The sequence below is a fragment of the Haemaphysalis longicornis genome, unplaced genomic scaffold (genome assembly GCF_048455015.1).
Source record: "Haemaphysalis longicornis isolate Haplotype H1 unplaced genomic scaffold, Haemaphysalis longicornis Haplotype H1 scaffold_14, whole genome shotgun sequence".
Taxonomy (NCBI): Eukaryota; Metazoa; Arthropoda; class Arachnida; order Ixodida; family Ixodidae; genus Haemaphysalis; species Haemaphysalis longicornis.
The window spans coordinates 50,675,555-50,691,023 of record NW_027526245.1 but is presented as its reverse complement, the minus strand read 5'-3'; the positions used below and the strand labels follow the sequence as shown (position 1 = coordinate 50,691,023).

Sequence of the window (15,469 nt, the reverse complement as noted above, 5' to 3'; positions counted from 1 at the left end):
AATGTGTTTTAATTTAGTCATTGCTGATTCTACACGTTCATAGAAGCATTCAACTAGCTGGTCGTCGTGGCTGGATGTAGACGTGTAGCCCTGGAACAAATTGAGATTGTTCCTCTTATTAGGCCTAAGTACAAGACCTTCTACGCTTTTGCTAATGCTGTATTATTCGTCTACGTCCCCAGCTATGCGTTTAATAACTAGGAATTCCAGTCCTAGTTCTCTCCTGTCTACTAGACCACAGTAACCTACAACGTGGTCATTTTTAAGTGCCCTAAATGCGTCACCTGTCCTCCTAACCTCACTAAACCCTATTACATCCAATTTAATGTCAGGTAATTCATCGGAAAACACCTATAGACTCGCTTCGCTGGATAAGGTTCTCGGGTTAAACAAAGCCAGATTCAGATTCCAATAATGGCCTGTCCGGCTTCAGGGATTTGAAGCACGCTCAGCTGCGTCACAGGTCTCACCGTGGCTTAATTGGCGTATTCATGAAAGGCTGTGGCCAGTGCTACAACAGGGTGGCCAATCCTCATCTGGTGAGGAAATGCGTTAACGGCAGTGCTCGATAGGGTCAGACCGCACCCAAAGCCTCAATCTGCAATTCCATCAACACGCGGATTTTTAAAATCTGGATGAAATTGTCCACAACCAGGATTCAAACCACAGTGTGTCTGCCAGTAAGGCGGATGTTCTACCTGTCGCCTCCATTGACGCCCACCCATATAGCCCTCCTCCGCATCTCTGTAATACTAAAGTACACTATCTACATTTTACCTAGCAAAAGGTTCACTTGTGTCTGGCCGAAGTGATGCAGCATTTATTTGGCGTCTCAGCTTCATGTATATATGTTCGTGTCTTTTCAATAAAAGTTTAATTGGGAGGAGCACTCCGTCCCTTTGTAATCGTTCCTCCTGGTTGTGGATGTTTATTAGCGCTTTCGTGTCGCCATGAACAGTCATTAGCAAAGAAACCTGTTCTGGCATGTTTCTTCGGCCTTTGAACCCCTATGGTTCCAGGTCTTTGCGGAAATTTGTGCTTGCAGGTTCGAAGTAGATTCGCTTCGTACGATTTACATTAAAGGTAAAGGCATTAACTTGTGCTGCGGATTCGTTTGATCAGCATTTTTTCGATATAGGACCGGGCTTGCGACATACAAAACAGTGAATTGGAGGGGCCAAAAAGCTGCAGTAAGGTGCAGGGTGTCCACTCCTAAGGCAAACGAAGCATGTTGGATCGTTTCTGGCAGGCCCGAGTCTTCGCTCGGCCGGATGTTTTTCGCCACCTTCCATAGCCGGACTAAGGTTCTCCATCGACTGAACTTCCAGGGAACAGTCGCATACATCTGCCATCTCAGTTCTATTATCCACTTCACGTTCCTTGAGAAGCACTACAAGGTTTGAGTGGAGGCAATTGAAAAACTGTTCTGCGGTCATTTTGTCGCGGAGTTCCTCAAACGTCTTCGGTAGCCCTGCTGTTCCTATATACCGATCAAAGTCACCTGAAAGGCGGGACATGAACTGCGTAACTGTTTGTCCATCTTCGGCTTTAGCATTTCTAAGGGTCTCATTGAATCCTCGGGCTCAAAGTCAGAACCGACAAAGGAGGGCCAACTTTTGTTTCTGATAATCGAGGTTTACTTTCCTATATTTCAGGAGTTATCCTTCCGATTACAGTTAGCTCTTCAGGACAAACACAGCAAGACCGAAGGACTTGGAATCTTTCGGGAAGCAGAGCCCACAGCCCGGTTCTTGTCCGCGTCATCTTGTAGGCAGTTGGTTGTCCTGAAAGCGGCAAGACGGCGCAAGCACGGCTAAAAGTGCAAGAGGAGAGAGGGTTTGCATACAGCTTCGCAGGAATTGACCTCCTGGAACGAGAAAAAGTGTTACGGTTGAGGACCTATTCTTTGTGCTCTCGAAAATATCTCGCGGGCCTCTTATATCCCCAGCCAGGTACGGGGGGCACTGCATTACCAAAGTTTCAGCGTTGCGAAGCTCCAAGAACGGCCCGAAGAACTGTATCCGCATGTTAACGCTGTGGCGCGGAGCAAAGGTTTGAGACGCGTAAAAGCGAGGCATCAGTGCACAGTGATAAGAGCCCACCTGAAGCTCATGCTTTCGAATTAACCGCGAGACTTTCGGCACGTGCATCATTCGAAAGTGTTGCGCTTGCGCATTCCTCCCAGGCAGCACAGGACTGTTCGGCCTTACTGAAGCCGGTGTACTTTGGCCGGTGATTTTCTGACCTGCCTTTCTCCGGCAACCATGTTCGGCTGGTGTCCAAATGTGGGCCTTTTGGCCGTATACGGCCACACACTCATCACTGTCCAACGGCCAGTGTCCGTCGGCCAGTCGCCCGGCGTACGCTCATACGGCCAGATTCCAGCCGTAGGGCTCCGGCTATCCCAAAGCCACTCGTGTGCGGCCGAAGTACGGCCACCGGAGGACAGCCGAGATGCGGTCGGCGGACTCCAGCTGAACTAAAGCAGCCGGAAATGCGGCCGTGCTACGGGCATTGTAGTTCAGCCACAGTACGTTAGATGTACTCAGGCCGGTAGACGACCACTGCATGCAGCGCAAGCAGATGACTCAATCGCGCTGCCCAGCAGCACAAACCCACCATTTTGGGTTCACTGCACCCACATCAAAGTGAGCCCGCGCGCAGCCACCAGCCGTCCAGCCTTCAGCGCAGCCTGGCTTAATTTTTAGTGTCAGTTGAGACCAAAATTAATTTATTCAAAAGTGCTCACAAATGGTCATTCCTTAAATTGCTGTGCCTCTCTTACTGTCGAATACAGCCAATATTCATTTCTTTGGAGAGCTGGAATAGATGTATTGCCAAGGTCCTGATATCTTCTGTGGGGCGGCTTACCTGTAATAAACAAAGAAGGATGGGGGGGCGACGTCGGAAGGCGCACAATTTAGTGGGTTGAATTTCACAAAGATGAAAATGCCGGTTTTAGGCAATTTCTTTTAAGACAATACCTTCATACTCTGACTAAATCAACTATTTTTACAACAGCTGCTCGACAGAGTTTTTTTGTATATAAAACCGGTGCGAATGCCTTTCCGAAGCGGTTCGGCACTCCAGAAAACACTCCGAAGCATTCAATATAAGTTACTCCAAGCAAAAAGTATGTCCAGTATTCGCCCATTTTCTTTCAAAGAAATTTTCTACTCCATTACGTGTTCTGATAATCTTTCACGGGGCTGATCCTAGAAGAGATCAAAGAAGTACTTTCAGTTTCAATATATTTTTTATGTTGTTTTCATAATTTACGTGCACACATCTTAATAGTCAAAAATAACTTATTTTCCTCTAAAGTCGCACTACGTTAAGAAAATTCTAGACGTGTTGCGAATGACGCCCTTTTTCAGATGGCTTCAGTTGTATCCCTCTGTGTTCACGCAAGGAAAGGCGTAAGGCAAGAGTTTAATATTTTCTTTCAAACAAATAACTTAGGAATTACTGTATTTATACAGCCAACTTTGCATACTGCAACGAATAAAGCAATAAATATTTCATTAGTCTAGTTTGAATGCGTAGGGTTCTCAACCCGTCGGACGCGAACTTGCGGCTCCACAAGTTTAGTTCTTTTTTTTATTTATTTTTTATTTATTCATTGATTAGTTCATTTATTTATTTATTTTATGCCTGCTTGCCCTCGCATGCATTACAGCAGGGAGATACATAACACTAAGCATCAAATATGAGGCCAAATAAAAGAGTAATTCAACAAAGTGCGGTGAAAATCGTCATTATAAACAGGGGATAAAATCATACGAGGAAGATAATTACACTCTCATATTGATCTAAAATAGAATGAGTCCCGCAAGGCCTCACCTTAAAGGCAAGTTAATAATTTGCTTCAAGCTAGCGATCCCACTTTAGGATATGTAGAATGGTGCTTGGATATACTTCTCCCCTTCTATTCCAGTTTTCGAATGATAGATAATACGCATAAATTTCAAACTCAGGTTTCATCTACGATCTTTCCCGTCTTACCATTTAGGTTTACTTTTACTTTTCCTCATCCTAAGTTGACCGTGCCAATCCCTAATACGATTAGCACTGCCCTATTCTATATGTTTTCGAGTGTATGAACCAGCTCTTTGCTGTGGGGATCCCAGAAAACACATGCGTACTCCTACATTGAGCACACATGAGTGAAATACGGTTGTTCTTTTAAGTTAGGTGGAGGTTCGCTTAAATTTTATCGCGCAAAGCCAAAAGCACGTGCAGCTGTAAGTTTTTTGTTGTGAACGTGCCTATTTCTGTAACAACGCGTTAAATAAACTCCTCGTTATTCATATTCCCTGGCCGTTCCTAAAGCAGTGTAATTTACTGTATACGCATTCAATTGGAATAAAGGTTTTCTTGTAAAGTTGCCGTTAACATACTTTTTAAGATTCAACGACTTTTCTGAATCAGCACACCAGAACGTTATTAATGTGAATCATGCTGCAAGTATTCGGAATCACGTTGATTCGCTATAGTCCTGTAGATTACACAGTCATTCGCGAACATTTTTAACGAACATTTAGGCCACACAAACAAAAGAGAGCCCGCAACTGAGCCTTGGGGAATCGCTGAGGTCTCGGGAACATATCCGGACGAACAACCGGACGAACAACAAACTGCTGTTTCAGAGAGATATACTCGGCTATCCATGCAATAACCGATTCATTCAGTTTATTTCCCGCAATGTACTAACAAGAAGCTGATATGAAACACCGTCAAATGAGTTTCTGCCGCAAAAGAAAATAGTCAGCTACTTTAGGCTTATCTATTGCTAAAGCCAAAGCGTGCGTGAACTCAACAAGCTGCGTTGAGTAAGAAAAGCCCGACGAAACCCGTGTTTGCTGGGATGCTGGCGATTATTTTTAACCAAATGAGTCATATCCCACGTGTTGTTAATCTAAATTTCAAACGCCAAAACTAAATTAAAATTAAGGCTTCGTCATTCACAAGGCTCTGTTGTTAGGGCAAATTCAAAATAACACTTGTTTTTAAATAGGCAGTCATAAAATCCCATGAAATAACATAGTGCAGGGCACGAAGTTGAGATTACCAATGCACGAGCTTAGCCTCGTCTACGTTTATCACCAACAAAATACTGCAAAATTGTTTTCCGCAGTATTATTGTGATAAGAATAGCCGGAAACTTGCGCTTTTGCGTGCCCTTGCCTTTCTTTGTTGGGGAGTCCTTGACATGGCGCCGGTTGAGCTCCTGCGAGGTGGTCGCTTGCTCGACACCCTCTGAGGCCCGTTATTTTGGTGAACCACCGCCATCTCGGGTCGGACGTCGCTGTCGGGTCGATGCTCCAATGGTCTCCATTTCATGAGGGGGCGAATGGCCTCGAGATGATGCGTTGACGAAGCCGGTGGGCGAGGCGTTGTAGCGGCTATGAATGCCGAGGCTTAGCTCACCCGTCGGTGTGGCACAGTCTTTTTGTGGCCATAAATGGCATTTTGATGACCTAAACGTTTCCCTGGTAATGTCCAGTCAGTCCTTGCACCTTGCCCGTTCCCCTGGAACACTCATTACTGTTTGACAAACGTAGTTTGTTCATTTAAAACGTAGAAACGCCGAGCGGATGAAAAACGTATCCGCGCCATTCGACTCCATAACGGCTCTTTCTTCACGCAGGGAAAAACCGGTGCTACATCGGCGGACCTTCTTCCCAGCACGTCTGTGCATGAATTCTCGACGCCCAGGCGCGCGCCGTTGTTCGCATAATAACGTATAACCTCATACCTTACGATGGCCGGTCTCCTCTTGAATACCGGTTGCCGAAACTTCTGCGGCTGTTCGCTTGCTGTAAATTGGCCGTGGACAGCTAACCAAATGAAAACAGTACATTCTGAGGCCATGTCGGCCGGTATCCTTTATAACACCGGATGCCCGAAGAAAACGAATATTCTGCCGCCGGACGCGCGGTTCAACGTTGAAAGACTGCATGCGCGGCAGCTGCGCTACGGCAGGTCTCCTTTCGAACACCAACTGCCATAAGAATACGGATATCCTGTGGCCGGTCGCTTGCCGTGTTTCGCCTGAACACCGCTTCGCGAAGGAAGAACGGATGCCCTAAAGCCGTACTCCGGCCGATTTCTTTCTCAACATCGGCAGCCCCAATGCAACTGAATATCTGGTAGGCGGGCAGCTGCCGTTGTCCGTCTGAACACGGGCGGCCGAAGAAATACCGAAGCGCTGGTGGCCGAATGTTGGCCGTTCTTCGTATGATCAGTGGCTGCCAGAACCTGGATGCTGGCTGGACATGACAGAAAGCGGGTATAGACGGGCCGGTCTTGGGACACACTTTCTGTGCCGCCTGGGCTGGCCTCAAGGCAAATGGGCAGTTGGACTGCGCATGTGCCTAATTGGCGAAAAGCTAACTGTTAAATGTCCCGATGGCTATGGGCTCATCATTATCGTTATCATGTACATTCTCCCTGTCATAAAATCTGTCATCCCCGCTCAAGGCAGCCATGGCCCTGGTCTGCCTTGCGACGTCCTTCCATTACATTTTGTTAGAATACATACGTAAGTCACGCACATGACAAACTTACTAGCATCTGTTTTTACAACGTACCTCCACGCGACAAACAGTTTCAGTAAGTGTCGAACGTCGTTGGGCACTTACGTTGAACGTCGTTCGAAGTGTCGTTTGGTATCAAGTTTAGCGAGCGTGTCATTTGCTACTTCGGAGAACTTCGCTGGAGCAACCGACGCAGAGAGTGCTTCTGTTCTGGAACCAACCACACAGCATAAGACTTTACGGGAGCCAATGTTGCCACCCATGCTAGGGATCTACCAGTAGCAGCAGCATTAACAGCAGCAGCAGCAGCCCTGTGCCTTTCAGTAGCCCCGCTGAGGCCCCCTGTGGGCAGGCGCAGCCATGCAGGTTGCGCTGAACGGGAGCGCCGCCTTGGCCCCTGTGGCCGCGCCAGTCGGGGCACCCAGGGTGGTGGCTCGGTGGCTGCCCGGGCCTACCACTACGTGCTCAAGTTCCTGCGGGTGGGAGACAGCGACGGGGGCAAGGGAGATCCTCGGGTGACTAGGGGACGGCGCCCTGGAGTCTCCTTTCGGCGCCTCTGGCCGGTTTGCCTCGTACAGGACGACGACGGTGCTGCTAGACGGCAAGCGAGTGCGTCTGCACCTTTGGGACACTTTAGTCCAGGGCCACTTTTCCACGATAATCCGGTTGTACTCGAGTGGAGCCCAGGAGATCCTGCTCGTCTGCGACATCACCACACGGTGGTCCTTCGATGCACTCGGCCGATCACTGCAGGAGGTCGAGCGCCATGCTCCAGGGGTCTCAAAGCTTCTCTTAGGCAACAGGTTGCACCTAGCCTTCAACCGGGAGGTGGGATGTCAGGAGGCAGCTGAGTATGCCCGCAAGCATGGCATGTCCTTCTTCGAGGTGAGCTTCTTGTGTGATTTCTACGTGACCGAGTCCTTCGTGGAGCTGTCAAGGATGGCCCTCCGGCGGAACTGCATGAAGCACCTATGGCACTCTAATCGGGTGCTGTCCCTGCAGGAGCTGTGCAGCCGCTTCATAGTGAGCTGCACGAGCACCTCGCACCGCATCGAGCAGCGGTCACTGCCACCCCCGCTGAAGTCGTGGCTGAAGTCGTATTTTATCAGCTGCTCGGCCTGACTGGACGGCTCGTCGCACCCAGGGGGAGGGATCTTGGCACCCCTCCACCCCGTAGGGGCCCGAAGCGCCGAGCTCCAGCTGGCAGGCAAGCACCACTGGCGGCACTCGGCCATGGCTGTCCTCCGCTGCCATAAGAGCTGCTGTATCTCGCAGCACCACCCCAGGTCCTCTAAACCAAGAATTGCTTTGGCGACAAATGTCTGGCAAACATCGGCTACCGTGAGCAAATTTTTTGAGTGATGTCATTTGAACTCTTGTGAAACCCTTGTGGGACTCTTGTCAGAGTTGTGAACTCTCACGACGAGTGCCTCAGACGAGACACGTGTTGAGCATACGTTGTGTTCGCGAAAGGAGAGTGGGTTCTCCAAGCCGAATGTGGCTGTGAGAGCATGGTGTCTCCTTCACGCCTGGTTGTAAAGTCTTAATATGCCTTCTTTTGCAAAGAAGCGCTGTAAGTATAGTGCATATAGTACGTGGCACCGAGGTGGTGGCCCAGGCTGTGATGTGTGGCGTGTACTTCTGTATTCAGTGTTCAGCCCTGTCTTTGCGAGTGTAGTTTGGTGCTAGAAAAACTGCGACTGGACGCTGCCATGTTCAAGGTTTGGGATAACAGGCATTTTGGGGGGGGGGCTGGTAATGTGACAACATTGATCATTGTACAACTACAAACGTGAACAATGTGTATTCTCAAGTTTATTTATTGTTTGTTTCCAACCGCAGTCACAACCTACAAGCTTATTTTATTTTTTTTCAACAAGAAATGTAAACGGAGACCTCTATGTTACTTCCCGGGCAGCACAGGACTGTTCGGCCTAAAACAGGCTGGTGTACTTTGGCCGGTGATTTTCTGTCCGGCCGTTTTCCGGCAGCCATGTTCGGCCCATGTCCAAATGTGGGCCTTTTGGCCGTATACGGCAGTACTCCCATGGCTGTCCAACGGCCAGTGTCCGTCGGCCAGTCGACCGGCTTACGGTCATACGGCCAGATTCCACCGTAGGGCTCCGGCCATTCCAAAGCCACCAGTGTACGGCCGAAGTACGTCCGCCGGAGGACAGCAGAGATGCGGTCGTCGGACTCCAGCCGGACTACAGCTACCGGAAATACGGCCGTCCTACGGGCATTGGAGTTCAGCCACACTACGTTAGCTGTACTGAGGCCGGTCACTGCATGTCGCGCAAGCAGAAGCAGCACAAACCCAGCATTTTGGGTTCAATGCAGCCACATCAAAGTGAGCTCGCGCGCAACCACCAGCCGTCAAGCTTTCAGCGCAGCCTTGCTTAATTACCAGCCTCAGTAGACAGCAAAATTCGTTTATTAAACAGTGCTCACAAATTGTCGTTCCTTTAATTGCTGTACCTCATTTACTGCCGAACACAGAAAATATTCAGTTCTTTGTAGAGCTTGAATAGATGTATTGTCCAGGTCCTGATATCCTCTGTGGGGCGGCTTACCTGTAATAAACGGGGAAAGAGGATGGGGGGGGGGGCGGAAGGCGCATACTTTAGTGGGTTGAATTTCAGAGAGATAAATTGCCCCGCTTTTAGCCAATTTCTTTTAGGGCAATATTCCGGAACACTTTCATGCTATGACTACATAAACTATTTTTATAACAGTTGCTTGACCAATTTTGATGTATACAAAACCGGTGTTAATGCCTTTACGAAGCGTTTTGGTTCTCAACAAAACACTCAGGAGCATTTAATATAACTTCTTCACAAAAAAGTATGTCCAGTTTTTGCCCATTTTTCTTGCAAAGACATTTTCTACTCGATCAACTTTTCTTATGATCTTGCGCAGGGCTGATCCTAAGAAGGAGAGAACAGGTACTTTCATTTTCAATCTATTTTATTGTTCTTTTCATGAGTTTACGTCCACACCACTTAATAGTCCAAAAGAGTTAAATTTTCTTCTAATGTCATACTACGTTAAAAAAATTCTAGACGCGTCGCGAATGACGCCCTGCTTCAGGTGGCTGCAGTTGTATCCCTTTGTGTTCACGCAAGGAAAGGAGTAAAATTAGAGTTACATAATTAGTTTCAAACCAATAACATAGCAATGGTAGCATGTATACAGGAAACCTTGCATACTGCAACGAATAGTGCAATATATATTTTATTGGTCAAGGTTGAATGTGTAGGGTTTTCAACCCGTCGGAGGCAAACTTGCCCCTCTGGAATTTTATTTATTTATTTATTTATTTATTTATTTATTTATTTATTTATTTATTTATTTATTTATTTATTTTATCTATTTATTTATTTATTTATTTATTTATTTATTTGTTTTTTATATTTATTTATTTTTATTCATTTATTTATTCATTGTTTTGTTTATTTATTTATTTGCTGCCTGCTTGCCTTTGCATGCATTACAGAAGGGAGACACATAACATTAAGCATTTTAATATGAGACAAAACAACAAAATAATTCTACAAAGCGCGCTGAAAATCGTCAATATAAAGAGTTAATGCAATCATACGTGGAAGATAATTACACTGCAATATTGATGTAAAATAAAATGAATCGCGCAAGGCGTCACCTTTAAAGGAAAGTTAATAATTTGCTTTAAGCTAGCGGTCCCACTTTGCGATATGTAGAATGGTAGAATGGCGCTTGGACATACTTCTCCCCTTCTACAACAGTTTTGGAATGATAGATATTACGAAAAAAGTTAAACCTGTGGTTTCGTCTGTGATCTTTCACGTCCTGCCATTACAGTTTATTTTTACTTTCTCTCATGCTAAGTTGAGCGTGCCAATTACCTAATACGAATCGCACTGACATATTCTGTATGTTTTCGAGCGTATCAACGAGCTCTTTGACGTAGGGATGCACGAAAACACATGCGTACTCCAAGATTGAGCGCACATGAGCTAAATACGGTTGTTCTTTTCAGTTAGATGGAGGTTCACTGAAATTTCGTCTCAGAAAGCCAAAAACATATGCAGCTGTAACTTTTACTGTGTGCACCTGCCTATTTAACCTCTAACCACTCCCTAAATAAACTCCTAGGTATTTATATTCCTCGGCCGTTGTCACAGCAGCATAAATTACGGTATACGTATCCAATTGGAATGAAGGTTTTCTTGTAAAGGTGCCGTTAACAGACTGTTTAACATCCAAAAACTTTTCTGAATCAGCACACCAGAATGTTATTAAATGCGAATAAAGCTGCAGGTATACGGAATCACGTTCATTCGCTATAGTCCGGTTAACTACACAGTACTTTTGAACAAAGCTATAGGACCAATAGTAATAACAATGCAAAAATGATTCATTCATTTCATAGGATGAAATTTAGTACGCCGAGGGTGATATGCAGCACCATCATTTGCTTTTCTGCAGTCCAAGATAATACAGTCAACCACTTTAAGCTTATCTATTTCAAGAGCCAAATCTTGCGTGAACTCAACAATCTGCGTTGAGCAAGAAAATCCTGACAAAATCCGTGTTTGCTAGAATGCTGGCGATTATGTTTACCTAAATGAGTCATATCCCAAGAGTAGCTAAGCTCAGCTTCAAACATCAGAACTAAATTAACACCTAGGCTTCGTCAGTGACAAGGCTCTGTTGTTATCGCAAATTTAAAATATTTTTTTTTCTAAATAGGCAGTCATAAAATCCTCTGAAGTAACATAGTGCAGGGCATAAAGTTGATCCCACCAATGCACGAGCGAGGCTCTTCTACGTTTATCACTAACAACATAGTGCAACATTGCTTGTCGCAGTTTAATTGTAAGCAGAATAACTTGCGCTTTTGCTCCCACTACCTTTCTTTGGTGGGGAGTCCTTGACATGGTGGCGGTTTAGCTCCTGCGTGGTTGCCGCTTGCTCGACGCCCTTGAAGGCCAGTTATTTTGGTGAACCATCTCCATCTCGTATCGGACATCTTTGTCGGATCGATGTCTCCAATGCTCTCCATTTCTTGAGCGGGCGAATAGCCTCGAGATGATGCGTCGACGAAGCCGGCGGCAGTAGCGTGGTAGCGGCGATGACTGGCGAGGCTTAGCTCACCCGTCGATGTGGCACAGTCTTCTTGTGGCAATAAATGACATTTCGATGGCCTAAAAGGTTCCCTGCTAATGTCCAGTGAGTCCATGCACCTTGCCCGTTCACCGAGAACACTCATTACTGTTTGACAAACGATGTTCGTTCATTTAAAACGTAGAAACACGCAGCGGATGAAAAACGCGTCCCCGTCGTTCGGCTCCCTAACGGCTTTTTGTCCCCCCAGGAAAAAAACGGTCGGTCTCCTTCCAAACACGTCTGTGCATGAATTCTCGGCGCCCAGACGCGAGCCGTTGTTCGGCTGTATGCCGTTTGCCGAAAAAAGGACGTATAACCAGATACCTTACGTAGGCCCTCCTCTTGAACACCGGTTGCCAAATATTCTGTTGCCATTCGCTTGCCGTAATTCGGCCGAGGACAACTAACCGAATGCAAAACGTATATTCTGGGGCCGTACGTCCGCAGGACGCGCGGTTCACCGTTGAAACAACAAATGCACGGCAGCCGCGCTCCGGCCGGTCTCCTTTCGAACACCAACTGCCGCAAGAATACGCCTATTCTGTGGCCGGTCGCCTGCCGTGCTTCGGCCGATTACCGCTTCCCGAAGAAAAAACGGATGCCCTAAGGCCGTACTTCGGCCGTTCTCTTTCTCAACATCGGCAGCAGTAAGAGAACTGAATATCTGGCAGCCGGTTAGCTGCCGTTGTGCGTCCGGACACGGGCGGACAGAAAAATGCCGAAGCGCTGGTTGCCGAATGTTTGGCCATTCAATGCATGATCAGTGGCTGCCAGAACCTGGATGCTGGCCGGACATGCCAGAAAGCGGCCATAGACGGGCCGGTCTTGGGGCACACCTTCTATGCCGCCTGGGTTGGACAAAGGTTTTGCTAATGTATCGGAGACTTGCCTTTATTATTGAATACGTTACACTGCAGACAGCAGAGGTTATTTAGAGGGAATATTTTTTCTTTTTGGACGTAGGTTTTGACAAGCTTTGGATTTAATAGGAGACAGCCTAATGCGCGCTCTTGAAGGAGTGTCAGAAGAGTAAGGATGTTGTATTTATTTGGACATTTTTTTCTTTAGTACGTGTGACAATCTTGTGGTGGTTAGGTGCTTTTCTGGAAGAAAGGTTGCTGGTGTTCAATTAGGTTATCCTGCTGGAACTCTTGTGTTCCTTGATTTACTAACATATCCCAAAATAAAATTCCTACAGAAAATTAGGAGGAAATTTAATTTATTTTGGTTCAATCGGGTTGTGCGCAAGACTTATTCCTGCTTTCGTTCCACGCCAGAGAAGATGAATGGTAGGCACATTTTTCCGGGACTAGCCATCTCCTGCTGTTCCAAATATGATGTTTTATTTAAAGGTTGCGTATCCTGACGGCCGCTAATGTGTGAATGATACAGAGAATTATTGCGCGTACAGAGTTGCCTTGATTAGTGTCGCTTTTTTTAATACTTCATGCTACAGCAGTGTGAAAAGTTAATAGGAGGTGCGTTCGGCACTTACTTAACCCTCTTTTGTGTGGAGGGACATTGTAAAAACAGTTTTTCATGTGAGTGACTGGACGTTTCTGTTCAAACAAAATGTTACGGAAGAACGAAACACGGCAGACCTGGGCCATGGCTGCCTTTAGCAGGGATGACAGATATGATGACAGGAAAAATCTACACGGTAACGATGATGACTGGCGCATAGCCAGCGGGAAATTTTACACTTAGCGCTTCGCCTGTCAAGCACATGCGCATTCTAACGGACCAGTTGCTTTGATGACAGAAATGCGCAAGCGCAACATATTCGAATCACAGTATGTCTGCGATCTCCAACTGGAGGGATAACTTGTGCGTCCTTTTCGGCGTCAGGGATTCTGAAGACACATGTGATGTTGGCGCAGATCCTTACCCTCGCGAATTATTGCTTTCCTCTTCATGAAGTCTCAGTTTTAAGGGATGATTGGCGTGTTCGCGTTCCAGCTTTGCCTGTTTGGGTTACTTTGCCGCTTTGGTTGCCTCGCACTGAGCCGCCCTTTCCTCTCTCAAAAAATTCTGCTCGGATCTGACAAACTTCAAAAGTTTCGCATCTTTTAATCCTAGCTCACTTCCCACGGTCAGTATGTTATGAGGCTCCATGTCTAGATTGTGCTCCGTTGATTCCGAGTTCTAGATTTCCCACTTCTAGATGTTAGCAAATAGGGTCCTGTCGCGGACGCCAGTCGTGGTGGTATTGGTGGCTAAGTCTCCGATTTCGTGTCGTTGAAACAAGACAGGGCTTGACGCAGGTGTAGTAAACCAAGACAAACAAATATCTGGAGTAGACGATTAACGAAACGGACGCTACAGTGACGAGCAGAATAACATACACAACTCTCTCTTAAAAACACATAGCTTTGGAAGGGCGACAAAAAATAACAGTTCACAGAATATTTCGGAAACCTGCCCATTGAGTGCTTTACGTGGTAGGGCACACTCAACGCGGAGGCGTTGGCCAGTCAAGGATCTCGGCGTGTGTGGGTAGAACGGCTGGACAAAGACCACGTCACACAGTCGATGCCGGCGATTCAATGTGCAGTCGTCGGTGCAAGGCGTGGCTGACACTGCAGCCCGGCTGGTTTCCGGGCTTCTTCGACTGTGGTCTCGGTAGACCACGGCTACCACATCTTGTCCGAAGCTCAGAAGCCTTGCTCTGTTGTTCTCTACCTCATCACAGTATGTGCTGTGTCTTTTATGTACCTTCATCTTAGAAACTGGGACGTCCCAAAGCGAGACTTAAATGGCCGAAGTTTGTGAGTAGTAAAAAGGTTGCGCGGGTGGTATTATTTACAAATATGGGGCAGTATCTATACTCCGGCTTTTTTCAAGGATTTTTGAAAAACCTAAGCATTCCCGGGTAACTACTCAACTTCAAACTTATAAGTTGTCGTAAAACAATGAGTTCTCATTAAAAATTGAAGGGTTCAGCTGTCATAAACAACACGCAAAATAATGTTTTCAATAAAAAACGGCCTGTAAAGAATGTGTGTTTTCATCATCTCTGAGGAGCTTCCAACTCAATAAGGCATATTTTTAGTTTCAGAAAGCGCCCTTACTTCAAAATACGTCGAACCAGCTATGAGCTATACCGGAAATATTGAACACAGTAAAGGTTGCTGTTTATCATCAGCCATTATCAGATTCTAGGTATCTCAATTTTGTTGTTGAGCAATTCTCTTTATATTGTTACACACTTGCCTGAGTGCCAGTTATGGTAACTATATCCAGGAGGATAGAGGTCGTTTAGAAGAAGAGAAGGTGGAGAAATGAACGCTGAGCGGCCGTTGCTTCCCCTGCTGTGCCGTTATCCCGATTGTAAATAAACCTTGCTGCGTTGTCTTTTTCATAAAGCAAGCCATCATGGAAACGAAAGCACTGTCGGCACGTTGGGAAACGTGCAGACGCAAAAAAGGCTCTAGAGTCTTATCGTTCTGTTGTTCAATTCGGAATATACGCACGTCAGGAAATACTGGGTCAACAGAAACAAGGTACTGGTCAAAGGCATCAGTGTCACTGTCAGTCTTTTCTATGGGAAGGCGAGAGAGACAATCAGCATCCGAGTGCTTCCGGCCGATCTTATAGGCTATAGTGTAGTCGAATTCTTGAACCGGTACCGCCGAGCGCGCAAGCCAAACGCAGGAGTCACACAGGTTGACCAACCAGCATAGCAAGTGATGATCGGTGACTTTTGTGACGGCACGTCCATAGAGGCATGCACGAAATCTCTAGGTAGCCAAGACAAGGGCCAGACACTCCTGTTCGGCCAC

General features: G+C 46.6%; 1 pseudogene; it reads left to right on the top strand.

Annotated features, from left to right (window-relative positions):
• LOC144164892 (ras-related protein Rab-40C pseudogene) overlaps window positions 1–7,661 on the top strand; it is a 114,111-nt pseudogene extending 106,450 nt beyond the window's left edge.
• Window positions 7,662–15,469: the final 7,808 nt, after the last annotated feature.